A 19,656-nucleotide genomic window follows, 5' to 3' on the forward strand; every position below is an offset into this window, starting at 1 on the left:
AGTACAGCAAATAAACTTATGGCAACAGAAAAACTAGAGCAAAAGTGCAACAGTTGTAAGGAGCAACAAACAAAACAAGAATTCTGTTTGTCTGTTCTAGGCAACTGGTTTAGTTTAGCTCCCTTTTTTGTACCTGTTTTGATAAATCAACCCCAAAGTTGATTAGTTTATTAAAACCAGAATCAAATACTGATAGATTATAGAGGTTTCATTTCACTTTTTCTTATTGAAGTATATACAATTAAAGGCTTTATCTGAAATTAATAAAAAAGCAACTAAAACTTTAGGCAAATGTTACATTTTAAAATGAATGTATCATATTTATTATTTCTTACTTATACTCAGTCCAACATAACATATCGTTGTATTCATTAGTGTATATGAAACGACTGTATTTTCCACCATATAAGATGCATGTAGGTTTAGAGGGCAAAAATCAGTAAAAAATATATATAAACTAAACCTGGTGCATCCATGTTCCAGGAGCGTCTTGTACATGCCAAATGGTGTCCTCTTGTGTCCCGCCATGTGTCCTCCTGTGCCCCTTATGTGTCCTCCTCTGTCCCTTATGTGTCCTTCTGTGTCTCTTATGTGTCCTCCTGTTTCCTCCACGTGTTCCTGTGTGTTTCCTTCTGCCCTAAGTGAGTGTCTCCTTCTGTCTCCAGTGTGCCCAACCCCCTACCACGTGCCTCAGGGATCAGCCAGCACACTGATGGTGTACATCCAAAGGAATGGGGCCGCCCACAAGGACAGCAGGGGTCAGCAGACAATTTGCATTGATTAACTGCCCCCATCATATAATTCATACAGCTGAATGTAACATTTTGTGTATGGATTTTGCTCCTCTAATGTTATAAAATATGCAATAAACTGTAAACCAATGATGCATGTTGTAGCATTTTTTTAACAAACCTGGAATCTCAGTATACACTCCTTCCACAGATCTTTGTCTTGTCAATTTATTTCAGTTACTTCCTGCAGCTCTGTGCATTTCACCTCAGGGTGTGTCCTGAAGGGCTCCATAGGGACTGTCTACACTACAGTATGCTCCTGCCTGATGTCATTGCTTTGGTGTCTGTCTTTATGGATAACTGACATTGGGTTTCTTTTAACCCTTTAGCATCCACATATGGAAAACCATATGTGCGCTGCAGGGCAACACGTTTCCCCCCTCCCCCTGTGTCTCCCTGAGCCTGGCAGCCAAGGCAGAGTGGGCACAGGGAGAAGTTTCATATTTACCTAACCGGACGCTGGATTGGCTCTCCTCTTTTCTTCCGATCCATCATCTGGACAGGTAAATATGAAACTGCTCCCTGCACCTACGCTGCATAGGGCTGCATTAGGCAGCCCAAGATCAGCCGGCTAAGGATTCCCTGCCCTGAGTTATCTCACAACAATGGGTGAGAGTGCGTAGGGTAGCAGTATTTTAGTCTTAGTTTAGTTAAGCTCAGCTGAACAAAGTATCTGTAGGCAAGAGAGGCCGCTGATAGTTCTATTTCTTTTTCTTGCCACTCTTTGCACTCTTCCTTTTCTGGGCTGAAGGACTTTTCTTTTCCTGTTCTGCAGAAGCAGCATTACTGGTTGTCTGAGCATCCTGTTGTCTTTTCTCAGCTTCTAACAGCTTATTTCGGTATGACTCCCGGGTACTGAAGATCCTCTCATGGGCATTATCTAGGGACATCTGCAAAGAAGAGATAGCATTTATATATTTATTATCTAATGTTATTTAAACTGGCTCTTGAAGACAACTATTTAGGCCTGTTCATATTGCATTATCAGTACTCTGCACATGGTGGCGCATGGAGCAATGAGCGACTATTTACAGTGGGTTGCAAAAGTATTCGGCCCCCTTGACGTTTCCACATTTTGTCACATTACTGCCACAAACATGCATCAATTTTATTGGAATTCCACGTGAAAGACCAATACAAAGTGATGTACATATGAGAAGTGGATCGAAAATCATACATCATTCCAAACATTTATTTTTTATTTTTTTTAAACATTTTTTACAAATAAATAACTGCAAAGTGGGATGTGCGTAATTATTTGGCCCCCTGAGTCAATACTTTTAGAACCACCTTTTGCTGCAATTACAGCTGCCAGTCTTTTAGGGTATGCCTCTACCAGCTTTGCACATCTAGAGACTGAAATCCTTGCCCATTCTTCTTTGCAAAACAGCTCCAGCTCAGTCAGATTAGACGGACAGCGTTTGTGAACAGCAGTTTTCAGATCTTGCCACAGATTCTCGATTGGATTTAGATTTGGACTTTGACTGTGCCATTCTAACACATAGATATGTTTTGTTTTAAACCATTCCATTGTTGCCCTGGCTTTATGTTTAGGGTCATTGTCCTGCTGGAAGGTGAACCTCCACCCCAGTCTCAAGTCTTTTGCAGACTCCAAGAGGTTTTCTTCCAAGATTGAACTGTATTTGGCTCCATCCATCTTCCCATCAACTCTGACCAGCTTCCCTGTCCCTGCTGAAGAGATGCACCCCCGAGCATGATGCTGCCACCACCATATTTGACACTGGGGATGGTGTGTTCAGAGTGATGTGCAGTGTTAGTTTTCCGCCACACATAGCGCTTTGCATTTTGGCCAAAAAGTTCCATTTTGGTCTCATCTGACCAGAGCACCTTCTTCCACATGGTTGCTGTGTCCCCCACATGGCTTGTGGCAAACTGCAAACGGGAATTCTTATGCTTTCTTTAACAATGCCTTTCTTCTTGCCACTCTTCCATAAAGGCCGACTTTGTCCTTGCATGACTAATAGTTGTCCTATGGACAGAGTCTCCCACCTGAGCTGTAGTTCTCTGGAGCTCGTCCAGAGTCACCATGGACCTCTTGACTGCATTTCTGATCAGCGCTCTCCTTGTTCGGCCTGTGAGTTTAGGTGGACGGCCTTGTCTTGGTAGGTTTATAGTTGTGCCATACTCCTTCCATTTCTGAATGATCGCTTGAACAGTACTCCGTGGGATGTTCAAGGTTTTGAAAATCTTTTTGTAGCCTAAACCTGCTTTAAATTTCTCAATAACTTTATCCCTGACCTGTCTGGTGTGTTCTTTGGACTTCATGGTGTTGTTGCTCCCAATATTCTCTAAGACAACCTCTGAGGCCCTCACAGAGCAGCTGTATTTGTACTGACATTAGATTACACACAGTTGCACTCTATTTAGTCATCAGCACTCATCAGGCAATGTCTATAGGCAACTGACTGCACTCAGATCAAAGGGGGCCGAATAATTATGCACACACCACTTTGCAGTTATTTATTTGTAAAAAATGTTTGGAATCATGTATGATTTTCGTTCCACTTCTCATGTGTACACCACTTTGTGTTGGTCTTTCATGTGAAATTCCAATAAAATTGATTCATGCTTGCGGCAGTAATGTGACAAAATGTGGAAAACTTCAAGGGGGCCGAATACTTTTACAAGCCACTGTAACCGATGTGAATAAGTCTGCCTGTCTCCACCACCTTAAAATTAACCTGTACACATTTTCTACAGCACAGCAGCACAGCGTGAGCAGTGTGAATGGTGCCAGTAAAGTAAAGTAAGAGCCAAGGCATTGGCACAGTGTGGTGTGCATTGCTCTGTGTTGTTTTCAATATAGATAGGGGCATTGCTGGGATTTTGGGAGATCCTGGGAACCCTTGGGCACAAGGCTACAGTGGGCGTGGCCATGTGGACATGGGTGGGGCCAAATGTACATGAAGTTAGCAGCGATGTAAGACAATCGTTAGCTTGGCCCCTTATCCTTTAGTCAACGTGCCCCACTCCGGCCCCTCATAAAAATGTAATAAATAGGCAGCATTTTACATAATTAGGCCCCTTTAACATAAGTAGGTAGAGTCCTCTCACCTGGCTTCTGTGTTGTCCTTGGCTGACCTGGTGATGCCATGTGGACTGGCCTGGTGGTGATGCTATGGCCTATCTGGTGGTGATGTTGGGCTGTGCTGGCTGGTGGTTATGCTGGCCTGGCTGGTGGTGATGCTGGGTTGGCTTGCCTGGCTGGCGGTGATACTGGCCTGGCTGGTGGTGATGTTGGGCTGGCTGGCAATGATGCTGGGCTGGTTGGTGGTGATGCTGGCCTGGCTGGTGGTGAGGTTGGGCTGGCTGGCGGTAATGCTAACCTGGCTGGTGGTGATGTTGGGCTGGCTGGCTAGTAGTGATGTTGGGCTGGTTGGCAATGATGCTGGGCTGGTTGGTGGTGATGCTGGCCTAGCTGGTGGTGATGTTGGGCTGGCTGGTGGTGATGTTGGGCTGTGCTGGCTGGTGGTTATGCTGGCCTGGCTGGTGGTGGTGCTGGGATGGCTTGCCTGGCTGGCGGTGATACTGGCCTGGCTGGTGGTGATGTTGGGCTGGCTGGCAATGATGCTGGGCTGGTTGGTGGTGATGCTGGCCTGGCTGGTGGTGAGGTTGGGCTGGCTGGCGGTAATGCTAGCCTTGCTGATGGTGATGTTGGGCTGGGTGGCTAGCGGTAATGCTGGCATGGCTGGTGGTGATGTTGGGCTGGCTGGCTAGTAGTGATGTTGGGCTGGCTGGCAATGATGCTGGGCTGGTTGGTGGTGATGCTGGCCTGGCTGGTGGTGATGTTGGGCTGGATGGTGGTGATGTTGGGCTGGCTGACCTGGCTGGTGGTGATGTTGGGCTGGCTGGTGGTGATGTTGGGCTGACTGGCCTGTCTGGTGGTGATGCTAGGCTGGATGTGGTGATGCTGAGCTGGCTGGCCTGGCTGATGGTGATGCTGGGCTGGCTGGTAGTGATGCTGAGCTGGCTGGCTTAGCTGGTGGTGATACTGAGCTGGCTGGCCTGGCTGGTGTGATGCTGTGCTGGCTGGCCTAGCAATGCTGGACTGGCTGGTGGTGATGCTGAGCTGGCTGGCAGTGATGATGGGCTGGCTAGCCTGGCTGGTCGTGATACTGGACTGGCTTGTGGTGATGCCGGGCTGGCTGGCCTGGCTGTTGTTGTTGTTGACCTGGCTGGTGGTGATGCGGGGCTGGCTGGTGGTGATGTTGGGCTGGCTGGTGGTGATGTTGGGCTGGCTGGCCTGGCTGGTGGTGATGTTGGGCTGACTGGTGGTGATGTTGGGCTTGCTGGCCTGGCTGGTGGTGATGCTAGGCTGGATGTGGTGATTCTGAGCTGGCTGGCCTGGCTGATGGTGATGCTGGGCTGGCTGGTAGTGATGCTGAGCTGGCTGGCTTAGCTGGTGGTGATGCTTAGCTGGCTGGCCTGGCTGGTGGGATGCTGCGCTGTCTGGCCTAGCGATGCTGGACTGGCTGGTGGTGATGTTGAGCTGGCTGGCAGTGATGCTGGACTGGCTAGCCTGGCTGGTCGTGATACTGGACTGGCTTGTGGTGATGCCGGGCTGGCTGGTGGTGATGTTGGGCTGGCTGGCTTGGCTGGTGGTGCATTTGGTGCACCGGCATGCAGAGGCTGAACTGCTGAATGTTCTTGGATGCCTGAGCGGTGTCCCGGTTGCTATGGCGCTGTTTCTCCACAGGGTTTGCAGTGCACTGTCCTCTCTTACCTGGCGGGCATGCAGGAGATGGAGGTGTGCAGGAGGCAGAGCTATAGATGATCTAGAGCTTGGCGGCAGACATCACATGGGGCCGGGCAGCTAGTGAGTGAGGAGTGAAGCTCACTCCTCCCTTAGTGGTTGCTTTGCCTCATGTGATCCCCAGTCGGGCAGAAAAGCATCTGTAGCTCTTCCTCCTGCATGCCATTGTTACAAACCTGAATGTAGAAACAGGATTTTACCACAGTTTGCAGTGATACAAACACTGGGACCAAGGAATACGGTGCAATAAGGTTTTATTAGGACCGGATAGTGCATACAATATAATGCAAAATAAGTGTGCAACCACATGCATACACACCATAACAGAGCAATCACCATACAAATATAATCAATGTGCAATACACCAAGAACCCTATTATCTATCTATCTATGTAACTAAATACCAGTGTTAGTTACCTGGTAACATCCTTTTAACCACTTGCCGACCGCCCACAGCCCATGGGCGGCGGCAAAGTGGACGCCTTAAGGACCGCAATACGCCTGACGGCGGCGGGTCCTTAAGGCGTGTCCGGGGAGCGATCGCGTCATCTATGACGCGCGCTCCCCGCGGCGAAAGGTCCCGCCCACCTTGCCCGATACCCCGCCGGCCAATTAGCAGCGCCGGCGGGGTTTAAAAATACGATCTGGCCAATAGTATTGTATAATACACTTTGTTTACGTAACAAAGTGTATTATACAGGCTGCCTCCTCCTCCTCTGCACGCATCTTCGCACGGATCTCGGAGGAGGAGGCAGCCCTGTTAGAGCAAGCACAGAACAGGTTTTTTACACCCACAGACCCCCCGATCGCCCACCCCAGCCTTCAGAACCCCCCCTGACCACCCCAGCAGACCCAAGTTTGCACCCAAGCACCCCCTAATAAACCTATCAATCACCCCCTGCCACTATCTGCCGACGCTATTATTTAGATTAGGTCCCTAACTGCCCCCTAGGGTCCCTTGATCACCCCCCCCTACCCTCAGATCCCCCCAGACCCCCCCCCCAGCCCCCCACCCCTGTATACTGTATACTGTACTGCATCTGCCTCACCCACTGACCACCTGTCTATCACCTGTCTGTCACTTGTCACCACCACCCATCAGAGCAGACCCTAAACTGTCCCTTGGGGGCACCTGATCACCCACCCAGACCCCCAGATTGTCCTCAGACCCCCCCCCTGATAACCTCCCCAGTGCATTGTTTACATCTATTCTCCCCTGTAATCACTCACTGACCTCCCATCGGTCACCCCCTGTGTCTGCCACCCATCAGATCAGGACCCAATCTGCCCCGTGCGGGCACCTAATCAACCCCCCTCACCCTCAGATCGCCCTCAGACCCCCCCCCCCCCCCCCCAATCACCTTCCCAGTGCATTGTATTTGATTGTGCTGTCATATTGTGCTGTCATTGTATTTGATTGTCCCGTAATTGTATTTGATTGTCCCGTGATTGGCCTGTGATTGTCCCGTGATTGGCCTGTGATTGTCCCGTGATTGGCCTGTGATTGTCCCGTGATTGGCCTGTGATTGTCCCGTGATTGGCCTGTGATTGTCCCGTGATTGGCCTGTGATTGTCCCGTGATTGGCCTGTGATTGTCCCGTGATTGGCCTGTGATTGTCCTGTGATTGTCCCGTGATTGGCCCGTGATTGTCCCGTGATTGGCCTGTGATTGTCCCGTGATTGGCCTGTGATTGTCCCGTGATTGGCCTGTGATTGTCCCGTGATTGGCCTGTGATTGCCCCGTGATTGGCCTGTGATTGGCCCGTGATTGGCCTGTGATTGTCCCGTGATTGGCCTGTGATTGTCCCGTGATTGGCCTGTGATTGTCCCGTGATTGGCCTGTGATTGGCTTTGATTGTCCCGTGATTGGCCTGTGATTGTTTCTGATTGCTTCTGATTCCCCACTCGCCACCACCCCCCTGTCACTATCCTAGTGATCTAAAAACAGTGATCAGTGGAAACTGTCACTTTTTTAGTATCACTAGTGTTAGCAGTTAGGCCAGTTAGCTAGGCCCCTTTGTTAGTGTCAGTTAGTGCTCAGCCCACTGCACCACAGTCACTAATTAGCGTCATCACTGTCGCTAATCAACATTGTTACTATATAGTATCTGTAAGTGATCATTACTGATCGCAGTCAGATCTATTAGGGTCACTAGGATCCACTAAAAAACGCAGTGTTTGCCCGATCAGGTCTGATCGCTCGCCTGCACTTGCGTTCAGCCCACCCCACCGCAGTGACAGAATTTTTTTTTCTGATCACTGCAAAAACCACTGTACACTAGCTGTGCACTGTAAACATCAGTTTTGATTTTTTTTTTAATCAAAACTCAGTGATCACAGCTTTCTACCGCTTAAATACTCCCTTTCGCTAAGTAGGTGCTCTTTTTTCTGGGTAGTCTCAGAGGAATACCCCCTAAATTTAGCAGTCCACCATGGCAAAAAAGGGGTATTCCGATGATGAGGTTCTCAGGTACATGGCCCAGTCGGATGAGGACGATTGGGACGAACCATTCGACGAATCATCTGGGTCAGAGTTTGTACCTGAATTGAGCAGTGGCTCACTGACCGATAGTGATGACGAGGTTGAGGTCCCGGCTAGAGCCAGCCGTACCACACCCCATGTCGTTGGACAGCAGGTGGCGCAGGATCAGCCTCAAGGGCAGCAGAGTGGTGCTCGTGCTGGTCTGAGATTTCATGGTGGGGCAGGCAGCACAGCATCTCCTGGACCTAGAACCAGTACTTCCGTACACCCTGGTGAAGTGGCGAGCACCAGCGTGGAAGTTGAAACTGGTTCGGTGGCACGTGTAGTAACACCCCAGTCGCAGCCATCAAGTAGACGGGCCCGTACTACCCCTAGTTTACCAGAGGTGCTGGCAAATCCAAATTGGCAATCCCCTGATACCGCCGCACCCGTACTGCCCCCTTTCACCGCCCAGTCTGGAGTCCAGGTGATGACAGATAATCTAGGATCGCCCCTAGACTTTTTTTATCTGTTCATCACCCAGGATCTCTTAGACCTAGTCGTGGCAGAGACCAACCGTAAAGCCACACAATTTCTAACCGCCAATCCGAATGTCTTCCTTGTCCAGCCATTTCGGTGGAAACCAGTCCAAGTTTCCGAACTTAAAATTTTTTTGGGCCTTCTCTTAAACATGGGTCAAATCAAACAAAATGTGTTGCGGTCTTATTGGTCTACAGACCCATCACAACATGTTCCCTTGTACTCTGCTGCCATGTCCAGGACACGATTTGAGAACATCCTGCGCTTCCTGCACTTCAATGATGATGAAACCTGTCATGAAAGTGACCACCCTGCTTTTGACCGGCTCCACAAAATGCGGCCCCTCATAGACCACCTGTCATCAAAATTTGCAGATGCTTATACCCCTGAACAGCAAATCTGCGTAGATGAGTCCCTCATACGTTTTACCGGGCGCCTTGGCATCAAACAGTACATCCCAAGCAAGCGCGCCCGGTATGGGGTGAAACTGTATAAGCTCTGTGAAAGGGCCACAGGCTATACATCTTATTTTAGAGTCTATGAGGGAAAAGACTCCAAATTGGAGCCGGTCGGATGCCCTGACTACCTGGGGAGCAGTGGAAAGGTTGTGTGGGACTTGGCGTCACCCTTGTTCCAGAAGGGGTACCATCTTTATGTGGACAATTACTACTCAAGTGTGGCCCTCTATCAGCACTTAAAGTTAGAAGGAATCCGATGCTGTGGCACCGTGCGGCATAGTCGCCGGGGCTTCCCCCAACGGCTCATTACCACCAAACTTCAACGGGGGCAGAGGGCCGCATTGAGTGCTGACGACCTGCTCGCGGTGAAATGGAAGGACAAGAGGGACGTTTACTTTCTGTCCACCATTCACGCAGACACGACAGTCCAAATTCAACGGCGAACTGAGGTCATTGAAAAACCCCTTGTCGTCCACGAGTATAATACCAACATGGGAGGGGTGGACTTCAATGACCAGAGGTTAGCGCCCTATTTACTTTCCCGCAAAACAAGGCGCTGGTATAAAAAAGTGTCCTTTTATTTAATTCAATTGGCAGTTTACAACAGCTTTGTTCTCTACAGTAAGGCTGGGAGAACTGGATCGTTTCTACAATTTCAGAGACAGATCACTATGGAACTCCTGTATCCAGGAGGTGCCCGGGCCCAACCCCAAGATGCAACTAGCAGGCTGCATGGAAGGCATTACGCCTATCCGATTCCAAGTACCCCAGGTCACCGAATCCGAAGAAAACGCTGTCGTGTCTGCAGCAGGGCTGGAACAAGGCGTGACACCACTGTTTATTGTCCCCGCTGCCCTGACCAGCCTGGACTATGCCTAGGGGAGTGTTTTGAGAGGTACCATGAGCAGGTACACTATTAGAGAGTAGGGAACTACAGACACAGCGGTAGGCACACAAGGGTCTCTCAGTGCTATTTCACACTGCTGCGATGCGTTAGGGCAAAATGCCTAGCGAAAGTCACACTTTGCGGTCCCCCCCTACGCCGGAAGTGCTTGACTTAACACTAGTGCATGCCTACGTTACTGCGTGGCTTCTGTGGCAATTTCGATCGGCCCGGAAGTCATGTTAGTCTATGGCGACGCAGTTCATTACTAGGCCGAATGCTACTCTTGTGGTATTCCCTGAAGGTCTGTTTTGGACGATACGGTGCGGCGGGCTCGACCCACCGGATATGTCAATATGCAGTGTGAAACCAAACATCTGGTTTTGAGAGAGCGTAATACACAGGGCTGCCAGAAACCTCTCCTTTCACTTGGGACAAAATGCGTAATGTACTTCGCCACAACTCTGTGCGATTTGCACTTCGCACATTGTCCCATGGGGGAGGAGAGGTTTGTCCTCGGGAGGTAAGTTAAAAAAAACAAAAAAAAACAAAAAACAGGTAAGCAAAGAAGCTAATGTTTAGTTTGCAATGTTAAGGTTTTTATTAAAAAAGTTCAGTTTATTAATGTTAATGAAGTAATTGCTTTGCTGCTTGCCTGTTTTTTGTTTTTTTTTGTATTTTTTTTCCTTTTTCCATCCAATAACCTTCCAGGTGGACCGAGCGAACGACTAACCAGCTGCAGCACTGATGGTGCATCCTGACAGAACATTGCGCGTCTGTCAGCTTACACATAAGTCGGTGCATGCAGCGCTGCAGGACGAGATTTCTCCTCCGCAGTCAAAAAGATACGTTTGCCGAGGCATATGGGCCGAGGAGTGGTGTTGGGGATTCATATGCTTTGGCAAACACTTTGTATCAAAAAAGAACTCTGGCAATGATTTGTTCATCCACATCGATCGGTGTGAATGGATAAATCAGGTTTGCCAGGGCATACGAGCTGGTGGGTTTGGATTTTTGGGGCGGCAGCTCCTATGTCCTGGCAGACGCCTTCTCCTCCTTTTTGTATTGTTTTGTCTTTTTTCTTCTCTCTTTTTTCTATCCAGACCGACCAATCAGCTGCAGCACTGATGGTGCATCCTGACAGAACAATGCGCGTCTGTCAGCTTACACATAAGTCGGTGCATGCAGCGCTGCAGGACGAGATTTCTCCTCCGCAGTCAAAAAGATACGTTTGCCGAGGCATATGGGCCGAGGAGTGGTGTTGGGGATTCATATGCTTTGGCAAACACTTTGTATCAAAAAAGAACTCTGGCAATGATTTGTTCATCCACATCGATCGGTGTGAATGGATAAATCAGGTTTGCCAGGGCATACGAGCTGGTGGGTTTGGATTTTTGGGGCGGCAGCTCCTATGTCCTGGCAGACGCCTTCCTCTTTTTTTTTTTTTTTTTTTTTTTTCTCCAAAATTTTTTGGCAGATATTTTTTCATCCACATTGATTGATTGTTTGACGTAAATTTTTCCTTTCAGCCCACAGTGCATTACCCTTATGCCCAATATAAGGAGTATAGCAGAAACTCCTAATACTGGCCATACATGTAATGATTGCAGAGACCCTAAAATGCCAGGACAGACCCCACGAATGATGCCATTTTGGAAAGAGGACACCCAAAAGTATTCCGTGAGGTGCATGGTGAGTTCATAGAATGTTTTATTTTTTGTCACAAGTTAGCAGAAATTGTGGTTTTGTGGTTTTTTTTTGTTTTTTCACAAAATGTCATTTTCCGCTAACTTGTGACAAAAAATAACATTTTCTATGAACTCACCATGGCCCTCATGGAATACCTTAGCGTGTATTCTTTCCAAAATGGGGTCATTTGTGGGGTTTGTTAACTGTCCTGGCAAGTGGGCGGGGTGCTAAATTTTGAGCACCCCTGTAAAGCCTAAAGGTACTCATTGGACTCTGGGCCCCTTAGCGCAGTTAGGGTGCAAAAAAGTGCCACACATGTGGTATCGCCGTACTCGGGAGAAGTAGTACAATGTGTTTTGTGGTGTATTTTTACACATACCCATGCTGGGTGGGAGAAATACCTCTGTAAATGACAATCTTTTGATTTTTTTACACACAATTGTCCATTTACAGAGTTATTTCTCCCACCCAGCATGGGTATGTGTAAAAATACACCCCAAAACACATTGTACTACTTCTCCCGAGTACGGCGATACCACATGTGTGGCACTTTTTTGCACCCTAACTGCGCTAAAGGGCCCAAAGTCCAATGAGTACCTTTAGGATTTCACAGGTCATTTTGCGGAATTTGATTTCCAGACTACTCCTCACGGTTTAGGGCCCCTAAAATGCCAGGGCAGTATAGGAACCCCACAAATGACCCCATTTTAGAAAGAAGACACCCCAAGGTATTCCGTTAGGAGTATGGTGAGTTCATAGAAGATTTTATTTTTTGTCAAAAGTTAGCGGAAAATTGATTTTTATTGTTTTTTTCACAAAGTGTCATTTTCCACTAACTTGTGACAAAAAATAAAATCTTCTATGAACTCACCATACTCCTAACGGAATACCTTGGGGTGTCTTCTTTCTAAAATGGGGTCATTTGTGGGGTTCCTATACTGCCCTGGCATTTTAGGGGCCCTAAACCGTGAGGAGTAGTCTGGAAATCAAATTCCGCAAAATGACCTGTGAAATCCTAAAGGTACTCATTGGACTTTGGGCCCTTTAGCGCAGTTAGGGTGCAAAAAAGTGCCACACATGTGGTATTGCCGTACTCGGGAGAAGTAGTAAAATGTGTTTTGGGGTGTATTTTTACACATACCCATGCTGGGTGGGAGAAATAACTCTGTAAATGGACAATTGTGTGTAAAAAAATCAAAAGATTGTCATTTACAGAGGTATTTCTCCCACCCAGCATGGGTATGTGTAAAAATACACCCCAAAACACATTGTACTACTTCTCCCGAGTACGGCGATACCACATGTGTGGCACTTTTTTGCACCCTAACTGCGCTAAAGGGCCCAAAGTCCAATGAGTACCTTTAGGATTTCACAGGTCATTTTGCGGAATTTGATTTCCAGACTACTCCTCACGGTTTAGGGCCCCTAAAATGCCAGGGCAGTATAGGAACCCCACAAATGACCCCATTTTAGAAAGAAGACACCCCAAGGTATTCCGTTAGGAGTATGGTAAGTTCATAGAAGATTTTATTTTTTGTCAAAAGTTAGCGGAAAATTGATTTTTATTGTTTTTTTCACAAAGTGTCATTTTCCACTAACTTGTGACAAAAAATAAAATCTTCTATGAACTCACCATACTCCTAACGGAATACCTTGGGGTGTCTTCTTTCTAAAATGGGGTCATTTGTGGGGTTCCTATACTGCCCTGGCATTTTAGGGGCCCTAAACCGTGAGGAGTAGTCTGGAAATCAAATTCCGCAAAATGACCTGTGAAATCCTAAAGGTACTCATTGGACTTTGGGCCCTTTAGCGCAGTTAGGGTGCAAAAAAGTGCCACACATGTGGTATCGCCGTACTCGGGAGAAGTAGTACAATGTGTTTTGTGGTGTATTTTTACACATACCCATGCTGGGTGGGAGAAATACCTCTGTAAATGACAATCTTTTGATTTTTTTACACACAATTGTCCATTTACAGAGTTATTTCTCCCACCCAGCATGGGTATGTGTAAAAATACACCCCAAAAAACATTGTACTACTTCTCCCGAGTACGGCAATACCACATGTGTGGCACTTTTTTGCACCCTAACTGCGCTAAAGGGCCCAAAGTCCAATGAGTACCTTTAGGATTTCACAGGTCATTTTGCGGAATTTGATTTCCAGACTACTCCTCACGGTTTAGGGCCCCTAAAATGCCAGGGCAGTATAGGAACCCCACAAATGACCCCATTTTAGAAAGAAGACACCCCAAGGTATTCCGTTAGGAGTATGGTAAGTTCATAGAAGATTTTATTTTTTGTCAAAAGTTAGCGGAAAATTGATTTTTATTGTTTTTTTCACAAAGTGTCATTTTCCACTAACTTGTGACAAAAAATAAAATCTTCTATGAACTCGCCATACACCTAACGGAATACCTTGGGGTGTCTTCTTTCTAAAATGGGGTCATTTGTGGGGTTCCTATACTGCCCTGGCATTTTAGGGGCCCTAAACCGTGAGGAGTAGTCTGGAAATCAAATTCCGCAAAATGACCTGTGAAATCCTAAAGGTACTCATTGGACTTTGGGCCCTTTAGCGCAGTTAGGGTGCAAAAAAGTGCCACACATGTGGTATCGCCGTACTCGGGAGAAGTAGTACAATGTGTTTTGTGGTGTATTTTTACACATACCCATGCTGGGTGGGAGAAATACCTCTGTAAATGACACTCTTTTGATTTTTTTACACACAATTGTCCATTTACAGAGTTATTTCTCCCACCCAGCATGGGTATGTGTAAAAATACACCCCAAAACACATTTTACTACTTCTCCCGAGTACGGCAATACCACATGTGTGGCACTTTTTTGCACCCTAACTGCGCTAAAGGGCCCAAAGTCCAATGAGTACCTTTAGGATTTCACAGGTCATTTTGCGGAATTTGATTTCCAGACTACTCCTCACGGTTTAGGGCCCCTAAAATGCCAGGGCAGTATAGGAACCCCACAAATGACCCCATTTTAGAAAGAAGACACCCCAAGGTATTCCGTTAGGTGTATGGCGAGTTCATAGAAGATTTTATTTTTTGTCACAAGTTAGTGGAAAATGACACTTTGTGAAAAAAACAATAAAAATCAATTTTCTGCTAATTTTTGACAAAAAATAAAATCTTCTATGAACTTACCATACTCCTAACGGAATACCTTGGGGTGTCTTCTTTCTAAAATGGGGTCATTTGTGGGGTTCCTATACTGCCCTGGCATTTTAGGAGCCCTAAACCGTGAGGAGTAGTCTGGAAATCAAATTCCGCAAAATGACCTGTGAAATCCTAAAGGTACTCATTGGACTTTGGGCCCTTTAGCGCAGTTAGGGTGCAAAAAAGTGCCACACATGTGGTATCGCCGTACTCGGGAGAAGTAGTACAATGTGTTTTGGGGTGTATTTTTACACATACCGATGCTGGGTGGGAGAAATAACTCTGTAAATGGACAATTGTGTGTAAAAAAATCAAAAGATTGTCATTTACAGAGGTATTTCTCCCACCAAGTATGGGTATGTGTAAAAATACACCCCAAAACACATTATAGTACTTCTACTGAGTATGGCAATACCACATGTGTGGCACTTTTTTGCACCCTAACTGCGCTAAGGGGTCCAAAGTCCAATGAGCACCTTTAGGCTTTACAGGGGTGCTTACAATTTAGCACCCCCCAAAATGTCAGGACAGTAAACACACCCCACAAATGACCCCATTTTGGAAAGTAGACACTTCAAGGTATTCAGAGAGGGGCATGGTGAGTCCGTGGCAGATTTCATTTTTTTTTTGTCGCAAGTTAGCAGAAATGGAAACTTTTTTTTTTTTTTTTTTTTGTCATTAAGTGTCATTTTCCGCTTACTTGTGACAAAAAATAATATCTTCTATGAACTCACTATGCCTCTCAGTGAATACTTTGGGATGTCTTCTTTCCAAAATGGGGTCATTTGGGGGGTATTTATACTATCCTGGAATTCTAGCCCCTCATGAAACATGACAGGGGGTCAGAAAAGTCATAGATGCTTGAAAATGGGAAAATTCACTTTTTGCACCATAGTTTGTAAACGCTATAACTTTTACCCAAACCAATAAATATACACTGAATGGTTTTTTTTTTAATCAAAAACATGTTTGTGCACATTTTTCGCGCTGCATGTATACAGAAATTTTACTTTATTTGAAAACTGTCAGCACAGAAAGTTAAAAAAATCATTTTTTTGCCAAAATTCATGTCTTTTTTGATGAATATAATAAAAAGTAAAAATCGCAGGAGCAATCAAATAGCACCAAAAGAAAGCTTTATTAGTGACAAGAAAAGGAGCCAAAATTCATTTAGGTGGTAGGTTGTATGAGCGAGCAATAAACCGTGAAAGCTGCAGTGGTCTGAATGGAAAAAAAGTGCCTGGTCCTTAAGGGTTAGAAAGACTGTAGTCCTCAAGTGGTTAAGTAACCTCCAGGACAGGTCCACCATGAGACGACATAGGCTCCTCCCAGGAACAGGAAACGTCCAAATTAGAGCACTCTATAAATTTAAATCCAATCCCTCCATCACCAGTCAACTATAAGAACTGTTAACCGCTTAAAGAGGCATACTCAAATTATTGTACACATTCATCTATACATATATCCCGTTATCCGGGTGGGTTACGGACCTGTCCTGGAGGTTACTAAAAAGGATGTTACCAGGTAACTAACACTGGTTTTTCCAGTAACCTCCAGGACAGGTCCACCATGAGAAGATGAGCAAGAAATCTTACCAATTCTAGGGTGGGCCGACTGCCTGCAGAACCTTTCTCCCAAAGGATTGTTGTCTTGCAGTCATCAGATTCACCCTGTAATGCCTTGAAAAGGTGCACATGCTTGTCCACGTAGCGGCTCTACAAATTTCTTCTGGCGTAGCACCCGCTCTGTAGGCCCATGATGTAGCAGCTGCCCTAGTCGAATGAGCCCTAACTGCACCTAGTAAAGTAGACCCTGCCAACCTATAGGCTTCTTCTATACACAGTCTTATCCACTTGCCTATAGTTCTTTTAGACATCTTCATGCCCTTAGTAGCTCCAGATGAATTGATAAATAGAGCTCTTGACTTTCTAAAGTCTGCTACTTTGTCCAGATAAGCAATGAGACACCTCCTAACATCTAAGGTTGGTTCTTCATTGAAGGAAGGTAATACAATCTCCTGAGATCTATGAAAGCTCGTAGCTACCTTAGGAAGGAATTCTTCACATGTCTTTAATATCACCCTATCATTAAATATTAGACAAAAGGGTTCATCACAACATAAAGCCTCCAATTCGCTCACTCTCCTGGCTGAAGTGACTGCTACTAGAAAAACAATTTTCATCGTTAACTGCCTTAATGGAATCTCTGATATTGGCTCAAATTGGTCTCCCTTCAAGATCCTTAATACCAAAGAGAGATCCCAACTCGGAATCCTTTTATTAATTATAGGTTTTCTTCTTTCTATGGATCTAAAGAATTGTATGATCAGAGGGTCATTGGCTAATTTCTGATCTAAATAAGTCGATAATGCTGTAACCTGAACCTTTAAAGTACTAAGGGCAATGTTCTTTTCTACCCCATCTTGCAGGAATTCTAATACGGTTGGTATTGTCTCTCCTGAAAATCCTGACTCTTCTTTCCACAAATTGAAAGTCTTCCAGTACTTTAGATATATATTTCTAGTTACCTTCTTTCTACAGTCGAGGAGGGTACTAATAACTCTCTCAGAGATCCCTTTCTTTCTTAAAGGAGACCTCTCAGAAGCCAGGCACACAGGTTTAGATTTGGTATATAACTTATACTTCCTTTCTCTACCTGCGATAGAATCCTTCTGTGGGGCAGCCTTATCGGACCTTCTAGTCTCATCTTCAGAAGAATCGGATACCAGCTCCTTCCCGGCCAATCCGGAGTTATCATGATCAAAGTTGCTCTGCTCTGCATTAACTTTTGCAAAACTCGAGGTATTAGTTGGATTGGAGGAAACGCATATGCCTTCCTGAATGTCCACTTTTGACTGAGCGCATCTACCACCTCTGCTCCCTCCCTTGGATTCAGGGAATAGAACCTCTTGCATTTCGTATTTGTTCTGTTTGCAAAGATGTCGATCTGAGGCCGGCCCCATCTTTTGACTAGATTCCTGAAGACTTTGTTGGATATCTCCATCTCTGAGTTTGATAGTCTGTGTCTGCTCAGGAAATCTGCCATGGTATTCAAAGATCCTTTCAAGTGGACTGCGGTCAACGAGAGAAAGTTTTCCTCCGCTATCAATAGAATTTCCATCGTCAGGTCTAGAAGCTTCCTTGATCTTGTTCCCCCCTGACGATTTATGTAGGCCACTGTCGTGGTATTGTCTGTCCTTAGTTGAACATGATGCCCCCTCAGTGATTGCACTACCTGTACTAGCACTTCTCTCACTGCCCTTAGCTCTCTGTAATTGGATGACTGCTCTCTTACTAGCTTTGGCCAGAGACCCTGAAACATCTTCCCCTCTAAATGGGCTCCCCATCCTAGGAGACTTGCATCTGTGGTAATGTATCTTTGTGTTGGGATTGTCCATAATCTTCCTTCTGTTAGGATTTTTTCCGACATCCACCACTGTAACGAGTTTAGTACTGTGTCTGGGCATCTCACTTCTCTCTCTAGATCTTCCTGCTTTTTGTTCCATACTCCCATCATCCAACTCTGGAGCTCTCTTGTGTGTAACAGTGCCCATTGGATGGCAGGTGATGTTGATGTCAGAAACCCTAGTATTCTCATGACCTCTCGTATTGTCAGAATCGGGCTTCTTATACAGTCCTGTATTAGGTTCTTTAGCTTTGTCACCTTCTGTTCTGTCAAGTACAGTCTTCCTTTTTCTGAGTCTATTACCACTCCTAGAAACTGTATCCTTGTCTTCGGTTCCAGCACTGACTTTTCCCAATTTACTATCCATCCGAGAGTCTGTAGCTGCTCTAGTACCCTCTTCGTGTCTCTTTTTGCTTGTTGGTAAGAGTCTGCTACTACTAATAAGTCGTCTAGATAGGGAATCACCATGATTCCCTTCACATGTAAGTCCTTTATCACTTCTCCCATTATCTTTGTGAAGATTCGAGGGGCTGATGAAATTCCGAAGGGAAGGACCTTGAACTGAAAATGTTGGATTGATTCCTTTTCTTTTATTGCAAACCTCAGAAACTTCTGTGATGATTCTCTTATTGGAATGTGCCAATATGCATCTCTTAGATCTATGTTCGTCATTACACAGTTGGGGGTTAGTAAGTTTCTTACAGAGAAGATTGATTCCATCCTGAATCTTTGATAAGTCACAAAAGGGTTTAATGGTTTCAGGTTTAAAATCAACCTGAATTTCCCGGTCGGCTTCTTTACCATGAATATGGTCGAGTAAAACCCCCTGCACCGTTGATCGCACGGCACAGGAGCTACCACTCCTTCCTCTGTCATGCCCTTTACAATGCTTTGCAAGGCCTGACGCTTTTCTTTGTCCTTTGGAAGAGGAGTGGAAACAAACCTGTTTCCCGGAAGCGCATGAAATTGAATTTTGTACCCCTGACTTATAAGATTCAGGATGAAATCGTTTTTGGTTATGTTCGTCCATTGGGAATAAAATCCTGTTAGACGACCCCCAACTCTTTCTTTGGCGTCACTTTTTCTTTTGGCCTTCTGGGTTTCGAAAAAGAAAATTCTTTTTCGTTCCCTCTCTGTTGATAGCCCAGGGTTTTCTTCTCTGCTGAGGTTTATCCCTGTTTTCTTGCCTATTTCTTCTAAAGAATCTTTTATTCTGAATATATTTCTTCTTTTTAGGGAACCCCTTCTTTCTATCGCTCGTTCTTTCTAATATTTCGTCTAGTTGGGCCCCGAATAAAAGCTCCCCATCGAAAGGTATGTTACATACCCTAGCCTTAGACGCCTGACTGCCATCCCAATTTTTTATCCATAAATTACGTCTGGCAGAATTAATCAGGGCTGTCGTTCTAGCATTTACCCTTATGTTTTCTGCAGCCGCATCAGTTATGTAGTCTGTGGCTTTTGAAACCACCTCAAGTGACTCTAA

General features: G+C 45.8%; 1 protein-coding gene across 1 annotated transcript in view; it reads right to left on the reverse strand.

Moving 5' to 3' along the window:
- Positions 1-472: 472 nt before the first annotated feature.
- ZBTB2 (zinc finger and BTB domain containing 2) overlaps positions 473-19,656 on the reverse strand; it is a 131,677-nt gene continuing 112,493 nt past the window's right edge. Inside the window, exon 4 of the mRNA XM_068232003.1 lies at positions 473-1,681. The gene's annotated coding sequence lies outside the window, so the exon portion shown is untranslated. The remainder of the gene's footprint in view (positions 1,682-19,656) is intronic.

Source organism: Hyperolius riggenbachi, chromosome 4, assembly GCF_040937935.1.
Source record: "Hyperolius riggenbachi isolate aHypRig1 chromosome 4, aHypRig1.pri, whole genome shotgun sequence".
Classification (NCBI taxonomy): domain Eukaryota; kingdom Metazoa; phylum Chordata; class Amphibia; order Anura; family Hyperoliidae; genus Hyperolius; species Hyperolius riggenbachi.